This window comes from Salmo trutta, chromosome 14 (assembly GCF_901001165.1).
Source record: "Salmo trutta chromosome 14, fSalTru1.1, whole genome shotgun sequence".
In the NCBI taxonomy this organism is placed as follows: Eukaryota; Metazoa; Chordata; class Actinopteri; order Salmoniformes; family Salmonidae; genus Salmo; species Salmo trutta.
This window is the reverse complement of record NC_042970.1, coordinates 50,636,619-50,663,342: the sequence shown is the minus strand read 5'-3', so window position 1 is coordinate 50,663,342 and position 26,724 is coordinate 50,636,619. Positions and strand designations below refer to the sequence as shown.

Sequence of the window (26,724 nt, the reverse complement as noted above, 5' to 3'; positions counted from 1 at the left end):
TCGGCCCGGTTAAAAAAAGCCTTGTTTATTTGGAGTGCCGGCCATGTTTGAGAGGGCTTTCAGTATAATGAGTGTGATGTCAACCCCCAGAGTGTGTGTGTAAGGGTACAATTACCCCTCTGTTTAGCGCTGGTGACCCTCAATTTTGGCAGGGGTGAGCGAAACACGCTATGTCACTAGTTGAGTCACTGTACAGTCTCAAACGCTGGGAAGTCTTGTGGAAATGGGTCCAGTTCATTTCATGGACACAATGAGACCCATTAAGCTTGACATTAAAGTGTGTTGTGGTGTTTTACAACTGCCTTTACACAATTCTGTCAAGCTTAATGGGTCCAATTCTACAACATACCATTTCCTACCTGTCAGAGGTAGTCAAACGCTGACAATACAATATGTGCACAGTGTAGATTTATAATTCAGGCTCACATTCTTACTCTTTCTGATAAGGTAGTCTGTAGACTTGTTTGCTCAACCTGAGGGACTATTGTGCTACTAATCCTTGAATGGGAAGTCCTATATAGAAAACAAACAAGATCTTAGATTACAATATTTCCCAGCTCAGTCTCCAACGAATCGCATGAAGAACCCCCCCCAAAAAACAAAAACAAACGACCAACCAAAGAACATCCAATATGTATCCTTGGGTTCTCCATTTGTCTTCATTTCGACGTCAACTCAGGCCCTAGCTGTCATAGTGTAGGTCAGTGATTAAATGAACCCATTATATGACTGAGCGACTCCGTTTGTGCTTGCCTCACCTGAGGGGAAGCGTCGCACAGCAAGACCTGACAGATCCAGGAATGGGAAGTTCCAGGAATGAGCCAGAGCTCAGCTGGCTGAAGGACACAGGGTTTCCTGACTTTTTTGAAAGCGTCATCATGGCAATGAGAATTGTAAGACAGCAGATGCTACTGCAGTGCAGACCTCTGGGCAGAAACACATAGTTTACTTACCACTTTCTCTTTTTACAACCTGGAGGGATTTCTGGAGATTGTCCCCAGGTTTGACCAAATGTTGGCCCGGTATACAGGAAGCATTCCTTGACAATGGCTGTCATTTTGAACTCCTGGGTAGGAGAAGTGAATAATGTTCCTTAAAAGTATCTAAGGTGAATGAATTAAGTCCACAATGTGATTGAAAGTCTTTTTTTTGGGGTCCGGGAATAAGATTCGTCTGGGAAACCGGCCTTTCGAAGTTGTTTAGTCTGGTTAGTCTTCTTTGATCCATTTTTGTTTGGCGTTGCGAAATCACAACGTTATGTGTAGTTAAGTGATAGTCTGTTTGAAACTAGTGAGCTTCACTGTGGTCTACTCCGTCTGTTTTGTTTGTTTGCTTGATAACTTAAAGTGTAGACTCGTTCCTAACTTGTAACTGAGCTGGTTATAACTCAATATTCCCAGTCGTTCTCTGATCAAGGACATGTGAGTATTTTTAAAAGCACTACAATGGGCCATGTTTCATGTTCTGCCAGACCTCTCTCCTATGTGGTTGTCATTTGTCTGCCTTTTTGAAAGTGACCTTTTGTTATGCTCGGCTCCTCTGTGTTCAGCATGGCTTTTGTTGTCATCGCCGACAATGGCTGCCTTGCCCTATTTGTGTAGGCTTCACCTAGGCAGCAGGATGATATATCATTCAAGCTAAACATTTAAAAGGTTCAGGTCCAGCCAGCAGAAAATAGTATTTTGGAAAGTATTCAGACCCCTTAACCTTTTCCACATTTTTGATAAATTACAGCCTTATTCCAAAATAGATTAAAGAAATAAAAATCCTCTAATCTACACACAATACACCATATTGACAAAGCGAAAACAGGTTTTTAGAAATGTTTAGAAATCTATAAAAAAACTAAAACATACCGCATTTACATAAGTATTCAGACCCTTTGCTATGAGACTCAATTGAGCTCAGGGGCACCCTGTTTCCATAGATCATCCTTGAGATATTTCTACAACTTGGAGTTCACCTGTGGTAAATTCAAATGATTGAACATGATTTGGAAAGGCACACACTTGTCTATATAAGGTCCCACAGTTGACAGTGGATGTCAGAGCAAGAACCAATTGTCCGTAGAGCTCCAAAAAATGTCTGCAGCATTGGAGGTCCCCAAGAAAAGTGGCCTCCGTTTTTTTTAAATGGAAAAAGTTTGGAACCACCAAGACTCTTCCTAGAACTGGCCGTCCGGCCAAACCTAGCAATCGGGAGAGAAGGGCCTTGGTCATGGAGGTGACCAAGAACCCGATGGTCACGCTGACAGAGCTGCTGAGTTCCTCTGTGGAGATGGGAGAACCTTCCAGAAGGACAACCATCTCTGCAGCACTCCACCTATTAGGCCTTTATGGTAGAGTGGCCAGACGGAAGCCACTCCTCAGTAAAAGGCACATGACAGACCGCTTGGAGTTTGCCAAAAGGCACCTAAAGACTCTGACCATGAGAAACAAGATTCTCTGGTCTGATGAAACCAAGATTGAACTCTTAAGGCCTGAAAGCCAAGCGTCATGTCTGGAGGAAACCTGGCACCGTCCCTATGGCGAAGCATGGTGGTGGCTGCATCATGTTGTGGGGGTGTTTCTCAGTGGCAGGGACTGGGAGACTAGTCAGGATCAAGGCAAAGATGGACGGAGCAAAGTACAGAGATCCTTGATGAAAACCTGCTCCAGAGCGCTCAGGACCTCAGACTAGGGCGACGGTTCACCTTCCAACAGGACAACGACCCTAAGCACACAGCCAAGACAATGCAGGAGTGGCTTTGAGACAAGTCTCTGAATGTCCTTGAGTGGCCCAGCCAGAGCCCGGACTTGAATCCGATCAAACATCTCTGGAGACCAGAAAATAGCAGTGCAGCAACCCACCCCATCCAACCTGACAGAGCTTGAGAGGATATGCAGAGAAGAATGAGAGAAACTCCCCAAATACAGGTGGGCCAAGATTGTAGTGTCATACCCAAGAAGACTCGATGCTGTAATCGCTGCCAAAGGTGCTTCAACGAAGTACTGAGTAAAGGGTACTTATGTAAATCTAATATTTCATTTTTTATACTTTTGCAAAAAATTCTACAAACCCGTTTTTTGCTTGGTCATTATGGGGTGTTGTGTGTAGATTGATTGGGGGGGACAATTGAATCAAGTTTAGAATAAGGCTGTAATGTAACAAAATGTGGTCTGAATACTTGCCGAATGCACTGTAATTCCATATGTAGAATGCACATATTCCATATGCATTCAAGTAATTCCTCTTTTAGCCTTTTTAGCAATATGATAATGATGTATGAATGATGGGATATGCTGTAGCCTAGTAGCAAGTAATTTTGCTTGCTACTAGCTAAATGAAATGTTTTACTTATGTTTTTCTTATTATGCTTGTCCACGCAAAGGTAGTGTTGCCCTGAGCAACATTTGCATGTTTTAATCATCAACAGTCTTTTTGGTTTTAACTTTAATCTCCTCTCTTCTCCATCCTTTTGTTTTGAACAGGTACACATGGGGATCCAGGAAGTGTAATTCCGGCACGTTTGGAATGTAAGTCAAGGAACAGTAGAACTTGTAATTCTACAGGGACGAGCCCTAAGGCTCTGTCTGTTTCGGATGCATGGACTGACAGGAAGGAATACTGTGGGAATGGAAGGGCCTCCTCTACCATTTCTCTATTTGCAGTTATTTTCAATCTTATAAACTGTATGTACAGTGTCCTCTGTGATTATTTGGACAGTGAAGCATTTTTGTTATTTTTGTCTATACTTCGAAAGTTTGGATTTCAAATCAAACGATGACCATGAGGTTAAAGTGCAGACTGTCAACTTTTGATTTTAGGGTATTTTTATCAATATCGGGTGACACGTTTAGAAATTACAGCACTTTTTTTATATATAGTTCCCCCCTTTTTAGGGTAGCAAAAGTATTGGGACAAATTCTCTTATGTGAAGTAAAATATTTGGTCCCATATTCATAGCACACAATGACTGCATCAAGCTTTGACTACAAATTTGTTGGATGCATTTACTGTTTGTTTTGGGGTTTTTTTCAGATTATTTTGTGAATAAGGATGTGTGACAAAGTTAGACACACAAATATCACCCCCCCCCCCAAAAAAATGTTTGGTTAAAATAATGCTAACCTCCCTTGTTATAGTAGTGTTGAAAGCTTAGCATGTCTTGGGGGCTTGATATTTGTGTCTCTAACTTTCTCACTCATCATTATTCACAATTAATTCAGGACCATCCGTTATCATGGTAGCATCCACATGAATGTAGAAGTGTTTAGAAACATATTCTATTCTTATTTACAAAAAAAGTGTCTCAAATGACATATTATTTACCATTTAAGTTCTATTGGGCACACAAAATGAATATGAAACACAACCATAAACAGAACAAATGCATCCAACAAATGTGTTGAGTCACAAGCTTGATGTAGTCATTGCGTGCCATGAATATGGGACCAATTACAAAACTTTTTACTACTTTAATACACATGTAAGTGAATTTGTCCCAATACATTTGGTCCACTAGAATGGGGAAAATATAAACAAAAAGTGCTGTAATTTATAAACGGTTCACACGATATGGATGAAAATACTCTCAAATGAAAGCTGTTGATTTCAAATCCAAACATTTGGAGTATAGAGCCCAAAGAAGGAAAAATGCCTCACTGTCCCACAGTGGAGGTTTTTCAGAGGATGAAGGGGAGGACCATCCTCCTCAGTGAATTAAACAAATAAATAGTGAAACATTAAATTTCTTTGTTAGAAAAAAACTTCACTAAATATACATTTACATTTAAGTCATTTAGCAGACGCTCTTATCCAGAGTGACTTACAAATTGGTGCATTCACGGTATGATATCCAGTGGAACAACCACTTTACAATAGTGCATCTAAATCTTTTAAGGGGGGGGGTTAGAAGGATTACTTTATCCTATCCCAGGTATTCCTTAAAGAGGTGGGGTTTCAGGTGTCTCCGGAAGGTGGTGATTGACTCCGCTGTCCTGGCGTCGTGAGGGAGCTTGTTCCACCATTGGGGTGCCAGAGCAGCGAACAGTTTGGACTGGGCTGAGCGGGAACTGTGCTTCCTCAGAGGTAGGGGGGCCAGCAGGCCAGAGGTGGATGAACGCAGTGCCCTTGTTTGGGTGTAGGGCCTAAATATATTCACGTCACCAAATCATTTATTAAAACAGTTTTGCAATGAAGGTCTACAGTAGCCTCAGCAGCACACTGTAGGGTAGCACCAGCCAGAGGACAGCTAGCTTTGTATTGACTTCAATACAAAACCTAGGAGGCTCATGGTTCTCAACCCCTTCCATAGACTTACACAGTAATTATGACAACTTCCGGAGGAGGATTCGATACATGGGCTCTGTTACGATACAGGAATGATACAATTTAAACAATTCGGTTTGATTAGAGAATGAATCGATGTGATTCCATCCGACGCACTTTACATTTTGTTGCACAAACACATTCACTTTCCATTCTGCTGATGGAGCTCATGAGCTGGGCCTCTCTGAGTTTGATCTGTCTGACCTAACTTGTGTTTCTGTGTAAATTATGTATGTGTATGTATAGTGTAGGGGCCTGATCTGAGCCACAAAGGAGACTAGGCATCTACCACCCCACTACCTCTGTCAGATTAGGGGGGCAGTGTAGTATGTTTTGTCCCCCCACTTTGGTTCTGAAATCAGCTTCACCCACTAACTTGCAGATTTAGTGTTTGAGCTAGTAATGTATGAATGTTTATCATCTACAAATTAGCTATGGCATAGCCAATAAATAGCCCAACTTTGGATTTCACCATCTCAAAATCGAATATTAGTTTGGACGTTTTTAGTGACTTTCTTTTCTCCTCCTGCTTTGTGCATGCAGCGCGCCTCGCAAAGTGATTGCCGTCCTGGTTTTGAAATGATCAACTTTACCCTGATCATAGACACTGATTTTGTTTTTAAAGCAAATCTAGCAAAACTATTGCTGATGGTGAACCTGAACAATCAAAATAAAATATATTGTTAGCCCCATTTAGCAGGTAGCCTAGTATAACCCAATGAGTTATCTCTGGTAGCTTGCTTTTATTCTGGGTAGAACACCATTTTCAACAGCACATAGATGACAATAACTTAGCAAATTACATAGGCTTTATTAGTTGAGTGACAGCCTAATACTGTATCTCGCAAGCCGTTTGAATGGCTGAAGGTGCCACGCAGATGTGCAAGGATGTGTGTAGGGTTGTTCATCACGTAATGCTGGGCACAGTGCACAGTTTGATTAAGCTACTGCTATTGCCTGGGGTTATTCAGCATGCAAAATGACTTGTAGATCAATGACTGTCAACACAGTTGCACGCTTAATTTGACACCTGAAAGAGGACGCATCAGTTTCGGGAAGGTAGAAACAAAGTAATATTAGCAACAACAACAAAATGTGACTGATTTTGTAACATTTGAATTGATTTTCTGACTGACGCATGCTACATTTGGTTAGTTTGGGGGTCTGCGGACTGACGCAGTCGTGTCTTAAACATTTGAATCTGGGTCTGTATCGGTGAATCGTTACATCGTTAGGAAGCAGACATGGTGCCCAGAACTACCAGACAGATCTGCCAGAATGTGATTTCAGATGTTATTTTGGTAGAAAGTCCAATTGTAAACCCGGGCAGTGCCCATTGTGGCAACATAAATAACTGTTATGACTTTCGAGACATTTCCTCTAATTCATCTGAATTATACAAATCGCTCAGTGCCTGGGATTGGAGTTTCCTACCCACTGGTGACAAGTCCACTTCCACCAACCGCATGCCAATGCATTCAGTAGCTATTTAAAGTGCTCACGTCTGGTCCCGATTACCTCTCCAAACCAGAGGCTTTGGTCCACAAAGGGCCCTCCTACAGTAGCTTTTATCCATTTGTTTTCATATTTCCCTTCCCTTTTGGTTAGTTCTCTTCCCTTAATTCTCCTCCTCGCCATTGCCCTTTTTGGCCAAGCCAAGGATTATAAAACATTTTTCTTCCATGCTGAACTTGGTTATGTAAACTCACCTCTTGAATCCCCCTCCTTGATTCCACCCTGTCCAAGTTGCGATTTTGCCAGGCCCCATCCTTCGAGGACAAGCTCCCACAAAGTGTTTTGATTACATTGTGAAATAGGCTCAGGGACCTTTTTTTTCTCCCCCCAGGCTGGCCGTGTGGGTAAAAGGGGTGGCGAGGGGAGGAGGTGCAGAGAGGGGGAGGTTTGAAGGCGGGTGCGTGGGAGGAGGCTGTTGTGGTGGAACCCAGAGGGTTGTAGTGTGCGAGCGTGTGTAAGCTGTTAGCGCCTCCTAACCTCTCCCCATGCCCCTTCTGGCAAAGCAGCTGTTTGAATTACACAAAAAACCACCATTATGTCTCAGCAACCATATCTGTTTTATTCCCAAATCTTTCTTTATTGCCCATCTTAACCCCATTATTCAACTTTTTCCCCACAAAAGCCAAACATTGAGGAAACAATTGGGAAACACTCTGACCTTTTTCCATTAACTGCCTTCCATGTATTCTATGGCAACAAGTGTCATCGTGATTAAAAAACAACATTGTTCTTATTTCAGTAATTCTTTTTCCATTTCTACTCTTTCTCGTTGCCTGGTTAGCCAAACGCTCTGGAAATGCTAAAGAAACCTCAAAAGAAACATTAAAGCAGACATTTGTCCGGCGGGTCGCTCTCAGGTTATCACCGAGGGACTTTTTGTCTCCATTAGTTCCCTCGACTCTCAGCACGGTCATCATACTGGTAGCATCACTCAGCCAAGCCTATGATTTTGAGCACCATTTTAAACAGTGCTTCACTCACACAAGCCTGTGGCCTTGGGGCATGTGCCTTATCATTGTCTACCTTTTCACTGAGATTTGTCTGGGAGGGGTGTGACGTTATTGTAGCGTGTCATTTTGATTGAGAGAGTGATGTTGTTTTTGACAATCTGGACCTTCTATAGCCAGTAGCTCTCCTGGAGCCCAACACAGCAATGCTATGCCTCTGTGTTTACTTAGTTGCTCATCTCTCTCTCACACACATACTCACACTATGTCCTCCTTAAACATACACTCACACTCTCTATGTACTCCTTAAACACACACACACACACACACACACACACACACACACACACACACACACACACACACACACACACACAGCTTTCAGTTTTACATTGTTATTGATTACTGCAATTTTGGGGTTAGAGGTTGCAAGAAAGGCATTTCGTGCATGTGACACTGAAAGTTGAAACGTCGCTCCACCGGGCTGTCTTTTAAAAAAAAATGTTATCTCAATCTCAACACACACCCAAACACACTTGTTTGAGTACTTTGTTTGGTTCCATAATTTGAGAAAACAAATGTATAAATACATTTGACAACTAATGAGTCAGTTTCTTACAATCAAGGATACAGAATAAAGCACCACACCATCCAAAGACACACTCCCACTCCCAAAGCGAACCGGAGATGAGCAGCTGAGCATTAAATTACAGGGAAATGATCAGCCAGAGTAGACCGGTAACCAGCAGCCACACTGCAGGGTTAGCTGTGTGTGTGTGTGTGTGTGTGTGTGTGTGTGTGTGTGTGTCCTTGTGTACGCACCTGAACTTTACCGCAAGCAGAGAGAGAGAGAGAGACTCACTGAACATCACACACCTGGTCTAGACACTACCATAACCGCAGTCCCATACCACTGACAACCATACCGTGTAATTGTGTCATTTAAAACCCATTGCACATTTTACTTTAGGATGGTTATTTTAGGAACAATAAACAACGGACACCATGAGATGGAATAGGTAGGTACGGCAGCAGTATATTGTCATGAACTGTGTCCTGTGATTTGAGGTAGGGAAATGATATGCAAAGTATGGTGGAGCTCAATCTGCTCCGTCTACTCACCGTGTATGGTTTCAGTCGGGTGTATTGATTTATAATGGCATTTTGTGTAACCAATCTCCATGCCAAGATCCATGATGGCCGCTATGTACCTCGTTTTGGCAGTCCTGTTCAACTCATGACAAAGGCAGGGCGTTTTGGTAACCTAGCCTTTTTAAAATGCCAAACCACTTTGTCACTCATAGACTTGTGCACACACAGCCAACTCACAGTACACACACTTCTCAGTCAGGCTCCATGGCCAAAGCAAACCTTTTTGTATTTGAACTGCATCAAACTGTGAGTGGAGAAAAGTGCTAGGGCCAGTAGATTAAGTGGTCTCTAAGCGTATCAGAAATCTTAATTAACATTAGGGGGTTCGATAAGGAACTTTGGCTGTCAATCTCATGTTTATTTTTGCAGTCTGAGGTAGTGTCTGAACGGTGAGGTAACGGTCTGGAAGGAAGGCTAGCACTACTATCATATGTACTGCATTTATCTCATTGGCCAAATATGGCTCCTCTCAGAGACGTCTTATTGGAAAGGTGGACTGTGCCGTTTATACACTCAACTCTGAGGACCATAGAATTAATGGCCCTATATTTAGATTGAATTTTGCTTGTCTCAATCTTAGCGACATTTTTTCGACGACACGTTCTGTACTGTGGACAACATTATCTACTGTATACTGCACTGTGTAAAATTCCCCCATCCTTGTCAGTGTTTGTGTGATGGTTTGAATAGTAGCCGTTTCTCTTCACTCCTGATAGGTAGCACCAAGCTCTCTAACTAGCATTTTAATAGGTGGTGGTAGTACATTTTATTAAAACGTTTTAGTCACTACAAGCGTATTTCACGACATCCAATTTCGAATGGGAGAAACTGTTACCCACGTCAATGATTCTCACTCCCTTGTTGTGCAGAGAAACTCTCTTTGACACGCTCAGTAGAAATGTCTGACATTTTTCAGGTGTCTGTGTGATTTGGCTGTATCAATAAGAAAATTGCTTAGGCAGTGTCTGGACATCCTGGGAAATTGGCAACTCCGAAATGAAAGCTTCCACAGAACTAGACAACATGTGAGGCATTAACATAGTCTTATTGTTATAATTTGGGTCAAGTTGACAGATTCCTCATGACTGTTACACAAAATGATTGCTGTCCTTTTTTTACTTTTGAAATGTCTGTTGTTAATAGTTTTTCTCTGGACAGACCAAAACAACACCCGCAAACAAACCCATTCTCGTCACACATTCTTCTGTGTGTTTGTGAAGGTGAGAATTTAGCGCCATTTTGTTTTACTACACCGACAAGGGACCGAAAGTATTGACGCAGGACTTGAGTATAGGTGTAGAAAGTGGCCTGTAATACTTACTGAGGTAAGATGTAGACAAGCATGGCCTTCGACACCAATCTGGAGTGTATGCTTCTAAAAGGATGAGGTAATTTCAGAAAGTGGCGTATCATCAAGTTTTGCCCTGAGGGACCGTAATATGTGGTGGCCCATTTTGTTTGGAAGAGCTGGTCTGTGTATTCCTGATTAGTCTTGTACTACCATGCTCCAGCTTGTCTAGTATAGGGCCCTATAAAATCCGTGTTGTGGAAAATGCAGACAGAATTACAGAATCCAGACATTAAAATGTAATTCAACAATAGAAAAAAAATATGTATTGAAGTCATTATAAAATTCATTAATTTTCCCAAGTTAATCGTAAGACATGAACAAAATGCATCAGCGATTCGTATTCCTACAATTTTCTGCAACTGAACAGGAATGTCCGTCTGTGTGCGCTGTGCTCGTATGTCTAGTCTACACTTTGTGTAGCCATTAGCGATAATGCTAATGTTAACCGTCTGCTGGTAGATGGAAAGGTTTTCCCAAAAACCTTCTCAATTAAATGTTAACTACAAAGTAGCCTATGCCTACCTGGCAGTATATCATGATCATTTGCGTCAATCCAGTGGCCATTTGCTTTGCTAACTCTGCAATCCCGTGAGCGCAACAGAATATTATAATATTTTATGTATTTGATTTTTCCCAGACCTCCAAAAGTGGTCTCCTGATGTGGTTCAAGCATTGTTGTGGACGTCTGTTAAAAATAAAATAAATAGTAATTTGAGAGCAAAAACTGGAAATACTGGGGGAAACAAAATTGAGAACCGAATTTTGGAAAAATAAATGGAATCTGGCAAAAATAAAACAGATTTTATAGGTCACTACTAGTAGTACACACACACCCTTCCGCTGAAGTTCGTCTCACCACAGCCCTTGCCTTCAGGCCTCGGCAAAAAACCCTTGAATACATTTTTTTTGCCTCTAACCCATTTCCTGTTTTAGTTTAGTTTCTTTATTCTTGGCCTTCAGCCATGTCCTTCCTAAATGACTGTGCTCGCATCTGAAAGAGTTAATGCATACAGCCGTGATGTAATCAGCAGTCTCTTTGCAGAGCAAGGTGACTTTCCTTCAGCGAGGGAGCAGTAGTCATAACAAGCAGGCAGAAGTAATCAAATCATGTCATTTGACATGATTCCCTCTTCTTTTTTTTCTCCCCCCTTTACTTCATCTCCGTCCCGTGAACAATGTCTGGGTTTAATGCAGTAGCCAGGCCCGAGTCAAAGAGAGGGAACAGGACAATGTCATCTCCATCCCTCTCTGCTTCTCAATCCGCAGAAACAGTCCGGAATCATAATCACCACTTGACCGTTTGTGACTTTCACATGGCCGACTGTAGATGCTCCAGGGTTAAAGTAGAGGTGACTTCCCCCTTTTATCTAAATTTTTCCAATCTGATGTTTCGTTGCTTGAATACAGAACATTAGAGGGTATTATGCACGGGAGGGGTAGGGGCTTTATGGGAGGTGCTTCTGCCTTTGATGTTGAGGACTAGAAAATCCTGCTCAGTCAAATAAAAAGGGCTTTGAAATGGCATAAGTGGGTCAATCCCTTGACAGGTTTGCAACTGTGCATATGTTTGGGCCTTGAAACAGCACTCAGAACCGTTGTGTGTGTGTGTGTGTGTGGCTCTGTTGCTAGAGAGTGGTGCTTGTCATGTCAAAGGTCGTGCGTTGAATTCCCGCTTGGGCCACTCATACAAAAAAACTATGCACACCTAGGACTGTAAATTGCTTTGGACAAAAGGGTCTGCTTAATGGCATATATTATAATCACTCACATTACACACATTTTGCCCTGATATTTGTATAGGCTGGCCCAAACTTCTTAAGAACGGGACATTGTACGAACATGAAATTTAATGGAGATTATTGTGTATTGTGAAAAGCAAGTTTGGTTACAGTATCTTAGGATTCAATGCATGCAGGGTCAACTACTGCCTATAGCTTTTTATTAAATTATTTTTTACTTAAATAAAAAAGGTTAACTAGGCAAGTCAGTTAAGAACAAATTCTTATTTACAATGTCGGCCTACACCGGCCAAACCCGGACGACGCTGGGCCAATTGTGCGGTGCCCTATGGGACTCGCAATCACAGCCGGTTGTGATACAGCCTGGATTCGAAACAGTCTGTCTGTAGTGACGCCTTTAGCGCTGAGATGCAGTGCCTTTGACCGCTGCGCCACTCGGGAGCCACTGCCTAAAAACACACATTCTGAAGAAAACTGAAAGCATCGATCTGGGGAGTATCTGGTAGTAGAACACTAAATAAGCTATTCAGTCAGTCATTCATTCAGCCAATCATTTCTTTCTGACTTATGTAGCAAGCTATGTTCAAATGCTACTCTAAAATTATTCAATGGTGGATCGGGGCCTTGGTGCTAATTAGAACTTTCTATCTTAACTGGGTCACTGCCTGCTTTGTGGTTTGTTTTGCTATTCAAATGTATTAAAAGGGGAAAATATGCCATCCCTGCCGAACGACCCAATGTGGTTTTGTTGCCTTTGTTTATTTCTTTGTTCGTTGGTGGGTTGGTCTTGGAAGTTGTTGGGCTGTGTGGCTCTATGAAGGCCTTTCTAGTCTGTTTGGTTGAACTCAAAATATTTGTCCAGAATGTCTGCCAAATTTAAATGAGGAACGTTGAACTTGTCATGAAAGAAAAACTGTAGCATTTTTCTATATACAGTAATTGGTCATCTATATTTCCCCAAATACTTTGTTGATCGTTCCATTTGACAGTTTGGCTGGGTTTTGCTGAAGACGGAGTGATGTTGAGGTGGGTGGGGGGGTTTCTTCAGTAAAGAGCCTCCTGTACGCTGTTATTTCTTTCCTCAGTCTCTCCCCTCCACATTGGCCCCAACGTTCACCTCTCTATCATTACCCAGTCTTTCTTGCTTTCTCTCCCTCCCGCTCTCCATCCGTCCTCAGCCCTGAGACCGACAGAGACAAACTAAGTCAGAAAGAGGGGAGTAAGATTGAAAGAGACGTCTCTAAGACAATTCTAGACAGTTAAAAAGACCGGGACAGAAAGACCAAGTGGGAGGCAGAGAGAGTCCGAAATTGAAGAAACAAATTGAGAGTGACCAAGCAGATAAACGGAGAGTTAGAGGGTGCAGACCATCTGTGGTTTTAGGCTGACTGAAGAATCCCCAGAAGTACAGTCAAACACACATGGGCCTGATCAATAATGGACACTGGTCCCCAGGCGCTTAGCCTGGCCAGACAGGCACGCACACATGCAGATACAGACGCGGACACACCATCCTGGTCTAGTCTCCTGGGGAATTGATGCACGCTGACAAATTGGCACTCTCTCCCCTCCCCTTTTTCTCTATGCTCTGGCCTCAGACAAGCCACAGAAACGAGGACTGAGAAAGCAAGCATTGGATGGCAAGGAACATATTTAGACACAGCCATAGTGGTGCAGCAGTCTAAGGCACTGCATCTCGGTGCTAGAGGCGTCACTACAGACACCCTGGTTCAAATCCAGGCTGTATCCCAACTGGCCGTGATTGGGAGTCCCATAGGGCGGCGAACATTTGGCCCAGCGTCATCCGGGTTTGGCCGGTGTTGTAAATAAGAATGTGTTCTTAACTGACTTGCCTAGTTAAAGGTTCAATTTATGTATTTTTTTTAAATAGTGATTTTATCTATAAGAACATGATTAGTTTAGCTGTATGCTTCTCATGGTCAGATGGCATGGCCAGGGATGACAGGGTAATGAATAGCAGTTAGCTAGCTGTCAGCGCTATACTCCTGATAACAGTGTGGGAGCGTGGACTGGGGAAATAGGCTGTCAATCATGCATCAGGACTCCCCCTGCCACACAGACAGAGCAAGGGGGAGGGGGGACCCTCTTTTGGGAAAAAGTGTGTCTAGTTGTGCATGGTAAAGATCTATACAATGCACACTGCTAATTCAAAATCTGTATACCAATATACACACAATATACACACAGCCCTGACAAGACATTGAAGACAATGTAAATGATATATTATCATTATTGAAGATAATGCAAAGCTCGCTTAATTTAATGTAGGCTAGCTGACAATGCGTTGCGAATTGACGTTGCTGAATGAGAAAATACATTGCTGAATGTGAAAATGCATTGCTGAATTTTGAAACTACATTGCTGAATGGCAAACTATACTGACCAAAAATAGAATTGCAACATGTAAATGTTCGTTTCATGAGCTGAAATGAAAGATCCCAGAAATGTTCCATACACACAAACATATTTCTCAAAAATGTTGAGCACAAATTTGTTTACATCCCTGTTAGTGAGCATTTACCCGTTGCCAAGATAATTCATCCACCTGACAGGTGTGGCATATCAAGAAGTTGATTAAACAGCATGAACATTACAGAGGTGCACCTTGTGCTGGGGACAATAAAAGGCCACTCTAAAATGTGCAGTTCTCTCACACAACACAATGCCACAGACGTGTCAAGTTTTGAGGGAGCATGCAATTGGCATGCTGATTGCAGCAATGTCCACCAGAACTGTTGCCAGAGGATTGAATGTTAATTTCTCTACCTTAAGCCGCCTCCTACTTCGTTTTAGAGAATCTGTCAGTACGTCCAGCCAGCCTCTCAACCGCAGAGTATTTCTATCTGTAATAAAGCCCTCTTGTGGGGAAAGACTCATTTTGATTGGCTCGGCCTGGCTCCACAGTGGGTGGTTCTATGCCCAGTCATGTGAAATCCACAGATTAAAGCCTAATTCATTTATTTACATTTTTCCTTATATGAACTGTAACTCAATAAAATCGTTGCAAATGTTGCATGTTGGGTTGTATATTTTTTAAACTACATTTCCGAATGTGAAATAATATTACCAAATTATCTATGGCAAAGCAATAAGGGCCAGTATTAAAGTTGGGGTGTGGCTGCAGTGTACACAGGCAGTGAATAGATCCATTGTTCCTCTAACAGATAGCTTCACTCTTGGATTATCCAGTAACCCATTCACTGGTGTAGGACTCATTTTGTGTGTGTGTGTGTGTGGGCCTAGTGTTTGTATGATGTCTGTGTAGCGTGGGCAGAAAAATGTTTAAGTATTCTGTGTGTGTGGTTGTGTGCCTTCTGTGTTAGTAAGGGTGTGTATCATCATGGGTAGCATGTGTGTGTGGATCAATGGCCCCTATGGATCTGCCTATCAGTGTTAACAGGAGGAGAAGAGCATTAGATTGAGCTCATCTGTGTCTCTACAGGGGTTATAGTGATCCTGTGGCTAGTGAGTGAGGTCGATAGTATGTGTGTTTTGTGCGTTGATAGGTTTACATAATGTGTTTGCATGTGAATTTACGGTAATGTCAAGTGGGTTCATACCTTGTGCGTGTGCGCATCTCCCTTCTTTCTGCATCCCCCTGTAAGCTTCCGACGCACACACACAGTCCCATTTGCCGTCAACAGGGGGGTGATGGGGAGCTGGAGGGGTGTCCATTGTGTTTTAAATGGAGCTGTCCATCCCCTGACATTGGAACAGAAGGAATAAGAAACCCCCCTCTGCCCCTATTCTCATATACCTCTCTTCCTCTGTATATTTATTTTTTCTTTCTTTCTCTCTTGTTCTTTCTTTTTCTTTCTTTTTCTTTCTCTTTCTTTCCCTCTCTCTTGTTCATTCTTTATTTTTCTTTCTTTCTTTTTGGCACCCACCTCTTCCATCCTCCATATGTGGAAGTATGAGTCCAGTGTCTTTTTTATTTGGGACCCAACTGTTGAGGTGGCTCATCCATCATAGCCTGTCTCCACCACCCTCCTCTACTCCCGGTTGGTTTGACTCCTTAGGGAGATCATTGGGCTGGACCATTGGCACACAGATGGAGGGGTGGGTAGGGGAGGGGAAATCCACTTTGGTTTACTTTATGACTGGACCTTGTATGGATTTTGTCAGTATCACAAAGGAAAGGGTAGAGGGAGTTTTACCTCCACTGGCTTTGTTGTAGTAGATTGGGGGGGATTGAGAGTGCACAATATGTGTGAATGGTAAAGCGCACACTATGAATTAGCTTTTCTTTTTTTTTGGCGTGTATGTGGGGGATGTGACCCCTCTGGTTATCTGCTGCTGGGCACCTGACACCATGTAATCATATTGATCACATTATGAACAATATTTAACCAGACTTCAGGCTATGTCCTTCTATATACAATGCTGAAACATCGTGTCAAGGGGTACAAGGTACTAGCACATATCAGGCGTGGGCCCTTGGCTCTATCTTAGTTCGCCTTTCTGCAAGTCCTTCCATCCTTTTCTCCTCGCCACCTCCTCTACCATATTGGAGGAGAAGGTTCTTTCCTTTTGAGCGAATGCAAGGGATCAAGAGCGAATGCAAGGGATCAAGGAGTGAATGCAAGGGATCAAGGAAAGATGTATTAAGAGAATTTGTTGCTCTTTTTAAACTGCCAGAAACAACATGACATCTAAGCCACGAGAGTAAACGACACATTTCAGCTCGACTCATTAACAACCTGTAGGGGCTGCCTCCCAAAGGGCACCCTATGCACTATATATAGCAGGTAATAGGGTGTCATAGAGTACCACAGTATGAGTCATAATACCCATAAAACCTAGCGGTCAAAGAGGTAAATGGTTCCAATAGTTTTCCCACCATTTTAAATCCCATAGGGGCTTTTAGAACACTTAAAATAAGGCTGTGTTTCGTGTAGGCTTACCCTGGCGTGACATTTTGGTAACCGTGTAAATCTCTGACTTTGCTCAATATATTCACCTGTATTTAGCCCCTGACAAATGAAATGCTAATTAGCTGCTAATGTGGCTATCATAAAGAACTACAAATGCCATGATGTAGACGAGACTGCCGAATTGAGGCAAAGGTAAAACTTTCTGGATTAACTATCTAATGTTAGCTAAATGTAGTAATTAATAAATTGGCTACATTTCTGTGAACTGTCTTGGGCAAGTTTTATATTGACACAATACCTATTTGCAAAGTAGATGACGTGCAGGAGCTTGCAGTGAGTTGTAATCTTGCATGATGTCTACTTTGATGCTAATTAGCATTTTCAAATCTGAGAGTAAATAGACAAATATATTGATTAAAGTCACCTTTTGTCCGATTTTTTTGTATTTATTTTTTACATGGTTATCAAAACATCACGGTAGGGTAAGCTTACACGAAACACAGCCCTTATTTTCATTGTTTCTATAATCCCTAATGGGAAAAATAAATGGTGGAAAAACAATTGGAACCATTTCCCAATTTGACCGCTAGGTTTTATGGGTATTATGACATTTCCAATGTGGGGCTCTATTTGGAACGCATCCTAAGAAATACCAATTAGGCACAACTTTTCAATGTGAATAAGTATCTTCCTGCCTCATCCTTGATGGAGAGATTAAACGAGGCTTGTGTTTGTGTGTTTCCAAGGTAAGGTCAGAGAGACCTTGTTTATCATGTGAGCCGTGCCATGCCGTACTGTACTAGGCTGCTTGCGTTCCTGTTTTAATGAGGTGTGTGTGTGTGTGTGACCCTTGTCCTGTCTGGGACACTATGATGAATGGGATTGTTCTAGTGGAGGTGTGAGACTTGACTGTGGAGTGTTATTCCGCTTAGCGTACACGCATACTAACGAACACACACTCTTTGTCTTTTTTGTCTCTCACCACACCCACACAGCCTTATGAGAGAGGGAATCACCCTTAAGGAACTTCCATACTCCTCAGGCAAACTGTTCAGAAATGTAAAGACTACCCACTACACAACTATATAATCGCTAGACATCTATCTATATACAGTTGACGTCGGAAGTTTACATACACAGCCAAATGCATTTAAACTCAGTTTTTCACAATTTCTGACATTTAATCCTAGTAAAAATTCCCTGTTTTAGGTCAGTTAGGATCCCCACTTTATTTTAAGAATGTGAAATGTCAGAATAATAGTAGAGAATTATTTCCTTTAGCTTTTATTGCTTTCATCACATTCCCAGTGGGTCAGAAGTTTACATACACTCAATTAGTATTTGGTAGCATTGCCTTTAAATTGTTTTAACCTGGGTCAAACGTTTTGGGTAGCCTTCCACAAGCTTCCCATAATAAGTTGGATGAATTTTGGCCCATTCCTCCTGACAGAGCTGGTGTAACGGAGTCAGGTTTGTAGGCCTCCTTGCTCGCACACACTTTTTCAGTTCTGCCCACACATTTTCTTTAGGCTTGAGGTCAGGGCTTTGTGATGGCCACTCCAATACCTTGACTTTGTTGTCCTTGAGCCATTTTGCCACAACTTTGGAAGTATGCTTGGGGTCATTGTCCATTTGTAAGACTCATTTTGCGTCCAAGCTTTAACTTCCTGACTGATGTCTTGAGATGTTGCTTCAATATATCTACATCATTTTCCATCCTCATGATGCCATCTATTTTCCCTCCTGCAGCAAAGCACCCCCACAACATGATGCTGGCACCCCCGTGCTTCACGGTTGGGATGGTGTTCTTCGGCTTGCAAGCCTCCCCCTTTTTCCTCCAAACATAACGATGGTCATTATGGCCAAACAGTTCTATTTTTGTTTCATCAGACCAGAGGACTTTTCTCCAAAAAGTACAATCTGCGTCCCCATGTGCAGTTGCAAACCGTAGTCTGGCTTTTTTTATGGCGGTTTTGGAGCAGTGGCTTCTTCCTTGCTGAGCGGTCTTACAGGTTATGTCGATATAGGACTCGTTTTACTGTGGATATAGATACTTTTGTACCTGTTTCCTCCAGCATCTTCACAAGGTTCTTTGCTGTTGTTCTGGGATTGATTTGCACTTTTCGCACCCAAGTACGTTCCTCTCTAGGAGACAGAACGCGTCTCCTTCCTGAGCGGTATGACGGCTGCGTGGTCCCATGGTGTTTATACTTGCGTACTATTGTTTGTACAGATGAACGTGGTATCTTCAGGCATTTAGAAATTGCTCCCAATGATGAACCAGACTTGTGGAGGTCTACAATTGTTTTTCTGAGGCCTTGGTTGATTTTTGATTTTCCTATGATGTCAAGCAAAGAGGCACCGAGTTTGAAGGTAGGCCTTAAAATACATCCACAGATACACCTCCAATTGACTCAAATGATGTCAATTAGCCTATCAGAAGCTTCTAAAGCCATGACATCATTTTCTGGAATTTTCCAAGCTGTTTAAAGGCACAGTCAACTTGGTGTATGCAAACCCACTGGAGTAGACCCACTGGAATTGTGATATAATGAATTATAAGTGAAATAATCTGTCTGTAAACAATTGTTGGGATTATTACTTGTCATGCACAAAGTAGATGTCCTAACCGACTTGCCAAAACTATAGTTTGTTAACAAGAAATTTGTGGAGTGGTTGAAAAACGAGTTTTAATGACTCCAACCTAAGTGTATGTAAACTTCTGACTTCAACTGTATATAGGCTCTTGTATCTAGATATGTTTATAGCTTGTAGTATGTGCCTATAGCATTCTAAATTAAGGTTAGTTGTGATAAGTGTTACCCTCTCTAGATAATCAATGGACCGAAAATACAGACTGACTGGTCAACCAAAACGTTTAATATTAAACTGGAACTTTCTCTACTTTTTAAAGGCGACACAATTATAATGTTGCTTTCATGTGATGCAAACATGTAAGGCATGTATAGTATCTGGCTAAATGGTTATAAATTACATGTTGATTATCTTTTATAAAGGTTTGATGCTTTTCTTAAGCCCATTTCAAAGTTAAGAACATTTCGGTATTCGGAAACGACTTCCATTCCCATTGTGTTCGTATCACTGAGGTCCTACTGAAGTTCTACTGATCCTCCAATCAACTAAAATGGAAGCCTCATCTCCTTGAAATAAATGTTGAAAGTGTCGCTTAAAGAGACAATAGAACATATCGACAAGCAAATGTCACATGTGCAACCGGGGGGGGGGGGGACTCCAGACCACCTTTTACTCCACATACAAAGCTCGCCCTCCATTTGGCAAATCTGACCACAATTCTGCCCTGATTCCTGCTTATAAGCAATACGGAAGTGACCCAGATTCTACCCTACAGGACTGTTTTGCTAACACAGACTGGAATATGTTCCGGGATTCATCCAATGGCATTGAGGAGTGTACCACCTCAGTCACCGGCTTCATCAATAAGTGCATCGATGACGTCATCCCCACAGTGACCGTATGTACATTTCCCAACCAGAAGCCATGGATTACAGGCAACGTTTGCACCGGGCTAACGGCTAGAGCTGCTGCTTTCAAGGAGTGGGACACGAATCCGGATGCTTATTAGAAATCCCTCTATGCCCTCAGACGAACCATCAAACAGGCAAAGCATCAATACAGGACTAAGATTGAATCCTACTACACCGGCTTTGACACTCGTCGGATGTGGCAGGGCTTGAGAACTATTATGGACTACAAAGATGAGCTAAATGTGTGTTGCCCAGTAACGCGAGCCTACCAGATGAGCTAAATGCCTTTTTATGCTCGCTTTGAGGCAAGCAACACTGAAGCATGCATGAGAGCACGAGCTGTTCCAGACAACTGTGTTATTACGCTCTCTGTAGCCAGACTTTTAAACAGGTCAACATTCACAAAGCCGTGGGGCCAGATGGATTACCAGAACGTGTACTCAAAGCATGCATGGACCAACTGGCAAGTGTCTTCACTGACATTTTCAACCTCTCCCTGGCCTGTAATTCCTACATGTTTCAAACAGACCAATCAATCAAATGTATTTAGAAAGCCCTTTTTACAAAGTGCTGTACGGAAACTCAGCCTAAAACCCCAAACAGCAAGCAATGCAGATGTAGAAGCACGGTGGCTAGGAAAAACTCCCTAGAAAGGCCGAAACCTAGAGGAACCAGGCTCTGAGAGGTGGCCAGTCCTCTTCTGGCTGTGCTGGGTGGAGATTATAACAGTACATGGCCAAGATGTTCATAGATGACCAGCAGATGATAATAATAATTAGTGGTTGTAGATGGTGCAACAGGTCAGCACCTCAGGAGTAAATGTCAGTTGGCTTTTCATAGCCGATCATTCAGAGTTAGAGACAGCAGGTGCGGTAGAGAGAGAGATTCCAAAACACCAGGTCCGGGACAAGGTAGCACGCCCGGTGAACAGGTCAGGGTTCCATAGCCGCAGGCAGAACAGTTGAAACTGGAGCAGTAGCACAACCAGGTGGACTGGGGACACCAAGGAGTCATCAGGCCAGGTAGTCCTGAGGCATGGTCCTCGGGCTTAGGTCCTGAGAGAGGGAGAGCTTAAATTCACACAGGACACCGGGTAAGACAGGTGAAATACTCCAGATATAACAGACTGACCCTAACCCCCCCCGCCCCGACACATAAATTATTGCAGCATAAATACTCAAGGCTGAGACAGGAGGGGTCGGGAGACACTGTGGCCCTGTCCAACATTACCCCCGGACAGGGCCAAACAGGCAGGATATAACTCCACCCCCTTTGCCAAACCACAGCCCCCACACCACTAGAGGGATGTCTTCAACCACCAACTTACTACCCTGAGACAAGGCATAGTATAGCCCACAAAGATCTCCCCCATGGCACGAACCCAAGGGAGGCGCCAACCCGGACAGGAAGATCACGTCAGTGACTCAACCCACTCAAGTGACGCACCCCTCTTAGGGACGGCATGGAAGAGCACCAGTAAGCCAGTGATTCAGCCCCCGTAATAGGGTTAGAGGCAGAGAATCCCAGTGGAGAGAGGGGAACCGGCCAGGCAGAAACAGCAAGGGAGGTTCGCAGCTCCAGTGCCTTTCTGTTCACCTTCACACCCCTGGGCCAGACTACACTCAATCATAGTGCCTACTGAAGAGATGAGTCTTCAATAAAGACTTAAAGGTCGAGACCGAGTCTGCGTCTCTCACATGGATAGGCAGACCATTCCATATAAATGGAGGTCATAGGAGAAACCCCTGTCTCCAGCTGTTTGCCTAGAAATTCTGGGGACAGTAAGGAGCCCTGCGTCTTGTGACCGTAGCGTACGTGTAGGAATGTACGGCAGGACCAATTCGGAAAGATGGGTAGGAGCAAGCCAATGTAATGCTTTGTAGGTTAGCAGGAAAACCTTGAAATCAGCCCTAGCCTTAACAGGAAGACAGTCTAGAGAGGCTAGCACTGGAAAAATATGATCACATTTTTTTGGTTCTAGTCAAGATTCTAGCAACTGTGTTTAGTGTTTAACTGAAGTTTGAGTGCTTTATCCAGGTAGCCAGAAAGTAGAGCATTGCAGTAATCTAATCTAGAAGTGACAAAAGCATGGATACATTTTTCTGTATATTTGGACAGGAAGTTAATGATTTTTGCAATGTTACAAAGATGGAAAATAGCTGTCCTTGAAATATTCTTGATACGTTCGTCAAAAGAGATCAGGGTCCAGAGTAACGCCGAGGTCCTGCACAGTATTTTATTTGAGACGATTGTACAACCATCAAGATTAATTATCAGATCCAACAGAAGATCTCTTTGTTTCTTGGGACCTAGAACTAGCATCTCTGTTTTGTCTGAGTTTAAAAGTAAAATATTTGACGCCATCCACTTCCTTATGTCTGAAACACAGGCTTCCTGGGAGGGTAATTTTGTGGCTTCACCATGTTTCATCAAAATGTACAGCAGTATATCGTCCGCATAGCAGTGAAAGTTAACATTATGTTTCTGAATGACATCACCAACGGGTAAAATATATTGTGAAAACAGTGGTCCTAAAACGGAACCTTGAGGAACACTAAAATTTACAGTTGATTTGTCAGAGGACAAACCATCCACAGAGTCAAACTGATATCTTTCCGACAGATAAGATCTAAACCAGGCCAGAACTTGTCCGTGTAGAACAATTTGGGTTTCCAATCTCTCCAAAAGAATGTGGTGGTCGACGGTATCAAAAGCAGCAGTAAGGTCTCGGAGCACGAGGACAGATGCAGAGCCTTGGTCTGATGCCTTACCACCTTCACGAGTGCATCTCAGCACTATGATGGGGTCTAAAACCAGACTGAAGCGTTTCGTGTACATTGTTTGTCTTCAGGAGGGCAGTGAGTTTCTGCGCAACAGCTTTTACATTTTTTTGAGAGGAATTGGAGATTCGATAGGCCAATTTTTATATAAAAAAATCTGGGTCTAGGTTTTGCTTTTTCAAGAGAGACTTTATTACTGCCACTTTTGGTGAGTTTGGTACACATCCGGTGGATAGGGAGCCATTGTCCCTGTGCCCAAGAAAGCGAAGGTAACATGCCTAAATTATTACCGCCCCGTAACAGTCACGTCGGTAGCCATGAAGTGCTTTGAAAGGCTGGTCATGGCTCACATCAACACCATCATGCCAGAAACCCTAGACCCACTCCAATTCGCATACCGCCCCTACAGATCCACAGATGATGCAATCGCACTCCACTGCCCTTTCCCACCTGGACAAAAGGAACACCAATACGCACTACCCTCTGTAGCACCTTGCAGTCAGATGCAGAGCAGTTGCCATACCAGGCGGTGATGCAACCGGTCAGGATGCTTTCGATGGTGCAGCTGTAGAACTTTTTGAGGATCTGGGGACCCATGCCATATCTTTTCAGTCTCCTGAGGGGGAAAAGGTTTTGTCGTGCCCTCTTCATTATATCCAGGGCCTAATATAGTAGGCGGTGTCTGAGGAAGGCCCAAAAAATTGTCAGACTCCAGTCACCTAAGTCATAAATTGTTCTCTCTGCTACCGCACGGCAAGCGTTACCGGAGCGCAAAGTCTAGGACCAAAAGGCTCCTTAACAGCTTCTACTTCCAAGCCATACGTCTGCTGAACAACTAAACTATGTACAGTATTCGGTGCAAGTGACAAATAAAATTTGATTTGAAATAACACCCCCTCAACTCTAACAACACGACGAGCCAAACCGTAAGACCACGTAACACCTAGCAATGGCCGCTTTTCATGTTATCCTACAAACATTCTACGGAGCAACCAGCTTTAAAAGACGTTTCTCAGCACTATATCAACATGTCCTAAAAACTGACATCTCTGATCTTTTCGGGCCTGAATAAATCTCTGAGACCTTTTAACATCTCCATACTATACACATACCATGTTGTCTTGTTTAATGAAGTCGGGTATAATTTAAAGTGTCTTATATTGTCCACCTATAGGCCGTAGTCGGGGGTCGAGCCTTCGTAGTGTTGGCTGAATGTGCCCCAGTGTGAGTGCTGGGGAGGCTGAAATGTCAAGCAGTGTTTTCAAAGCTTCCAGTATATATGGTGGAGAGAAGGGAGCACACATGGGAGTACGTAACATTCCTGAACCAGCTTCACAGAGAGGAGAGATGGAGCGAGGAAGACGTGGAGAGAACGAGATGACAAATATTGATAGAAGAGAGGAGTGAGTAAGGGGACAGATAAAAGAGAGCGTGAGAAATGACGAGAAGGAGAGTCTCTTAAGCGTCCAACAGAGTTCAATGCGCCAGAGCTGCGTGATTTATTGGGACATACGTCTGCAACTTGAGAACAGCCAATGAAATGAGGTTTGTAAATGTGGAATAAATAATGGCCCATCAGACTATTGAGGCTACACGGCTGTGGACTATGAATTGAGCTTTATGGAAAGCGGAGGGTAAAGAGCTACGCAATGGAAAAGAACAAGGACAGAGGGGGAATGGAGAAGTGGATGAGGTAGTTTAGATGTGGAAAAGGAGAGGAACGGAAGAACTGGGGACAAAGAGGAAGAATGAGAGGAAAAAGGACACCGACACAGAAAGAGTATGAACACGAGAGGGAAAGGAGACAGACGGAGTGGACGGCAGACAGGTGGTCTGAAGGACGGAGGCAAGCCTCATGTCCTTGTGAAAAGAAGAGGGCTATATTCCTCCTCCAGCCCAACCTAATAACCATTCTAAAGTCACGTCCTTCAACGATTTATTAGCTCAATCTCGCCTCGGTGTTGTGAAACAGTCAAGGAGAGAACCCAATACAAATGTGTTATGACAGACAGACGTATTGGCGTGTGAAAATTATATATATAAAATGTAAATATGGTTATGTAAGCTAGCTCACCACAGGAATGTACTTGGAACTCTTATCATCTCATTTTATTTATCCTCACCAATCATCCCTTCATTCTTCTGTCACAGTTATGTTTGGCTGGATATAGACCTAGCTCCAGTCCTGCAATATTGGTTGCTTTATGAAGTAGAGTTTATCATGTCTTTGTACAGCTGTGAGTGGTTTACAGTTATGTGTTTGTATATTTGTAAAGGGAGTGTATGTTTGTGTTCAGTGTATGAGAGGTGTATGTGTGCATGTGGTGTGTGGGAACAAAATATGAGAAAGGTGTGTGTGTGTGTGTTGTGCCTAGTAATATGAGGAACATAATCACCTCTCTTCAGCACCCTCAGCCATTGTCTCTGCGGTGCCATCTTGGAATCCAATGAACAAGGGAAAAGAGAGTGAGAAAAGAAAGGGGATTTTCCTATTGTTCTGTCACCTGGTCCCTGACCCCTCAGTCTGACCCTTATCTGTGTTTCCAGCCCAATCAGTGGCCAGCGCTCCGTTAGTACCACAACCACAGGGGGCCTAGCCAGGGCTAATCCCCTCTCTCACACACACACACACACACACACAAGAGGCTGTGAATGAACGACCTCTACCAAGACAGGGTGCACTGATCTTGGGTTAAGGCGCTCGCATGCTCCCCATCCAAAACAGTTTGAACGGTTTGTCCATATCTTATGGCAACACCAGCTGTTCGTGCGCACATTTTTTTTTTCTCGAGTCAAGCTAAAGTTCGGAACCCTACGTCCACGCCTCTTCGTTGGTGATTGATCAACAGTAGGGATTCCTCAATGAAGTCGTTTGTCATTCAACGATAGATGCCTTGTTTCATGCATATGTTTTCACTTGAGAAATACTGCACCAAACATCCTAGTTAGTAAAATTGCGCAACTAAGATCTCCTCTGTTTAAAAAAAATAAAAATAAAAAAGTCCAAATGAATGACAGATTTATTGAGTTACCTTAGATTAATTCTGGCTACTATTGCTGCTTTTTTTTCAAGCGAAGGTGGAAGGTATGCGAGCACACTCGTTTGGTTCGCCTAGCCGAGTTTGGCTAGGTGCCAGCTGAACCGAAACATGCGGAAGCCTTTAGAGAGACCGGTGCACCATCCAGCCAGGGAGAGAGCTCCAGAGAGCCCCAGGCTAGTGATCCAAAGCTCCAGGAATCCGTGGCATTTCGCAGACCCAGGCGAAGAGTCCTTTGGGGGAATAAATGGGAATGTGTTAAGGTCAACATTTATCCCCATGTGCCCTGTATGTACGCTGGAGAGAAACACACACAGTTCTGTAACCTAGTGAGTAGATGCATTGGTTTATACTGAAGAGATTTGAGGGTTTCTTCATGGATATTGTTATTTTGGTGGTTGTCTTTGTCCAGTCATATAACTGGTACACAACTACCACATTTATTTTCAAAATGTCTTCATGTAAATTTGATTTGTTTGACTTTGATCTAT

At 43.0% G+C, this 26,724-nt stretch overlaps 1 protein-coding gene across 2 annotated transcripts in view; it reads left to right on the top strand.

Moving 5' to 3' along the window:
• plxnb1b (plexin b1b) overlaps positions 1-26,724 on the top strand; it is a 116,603-nt gene that overhangs the window by 22,598 nt on the left and 67,281 nt on the right. The window contains exon 2 of one of the 2 annotated variants that reach the window (XM_029776300.1): positions 3,471-3,515. The exons of the other annotated variant lie outside the window; for it this stretch is intronic. The gene's annotated coding sequence lies outside the window, so the exon portion shown is untranslated. The remainder of the gene's footprint in view (positions 1-3,470; positions 3,516-26,724) is intronic. 2 annotated transcript variants of the gene reach the window in all.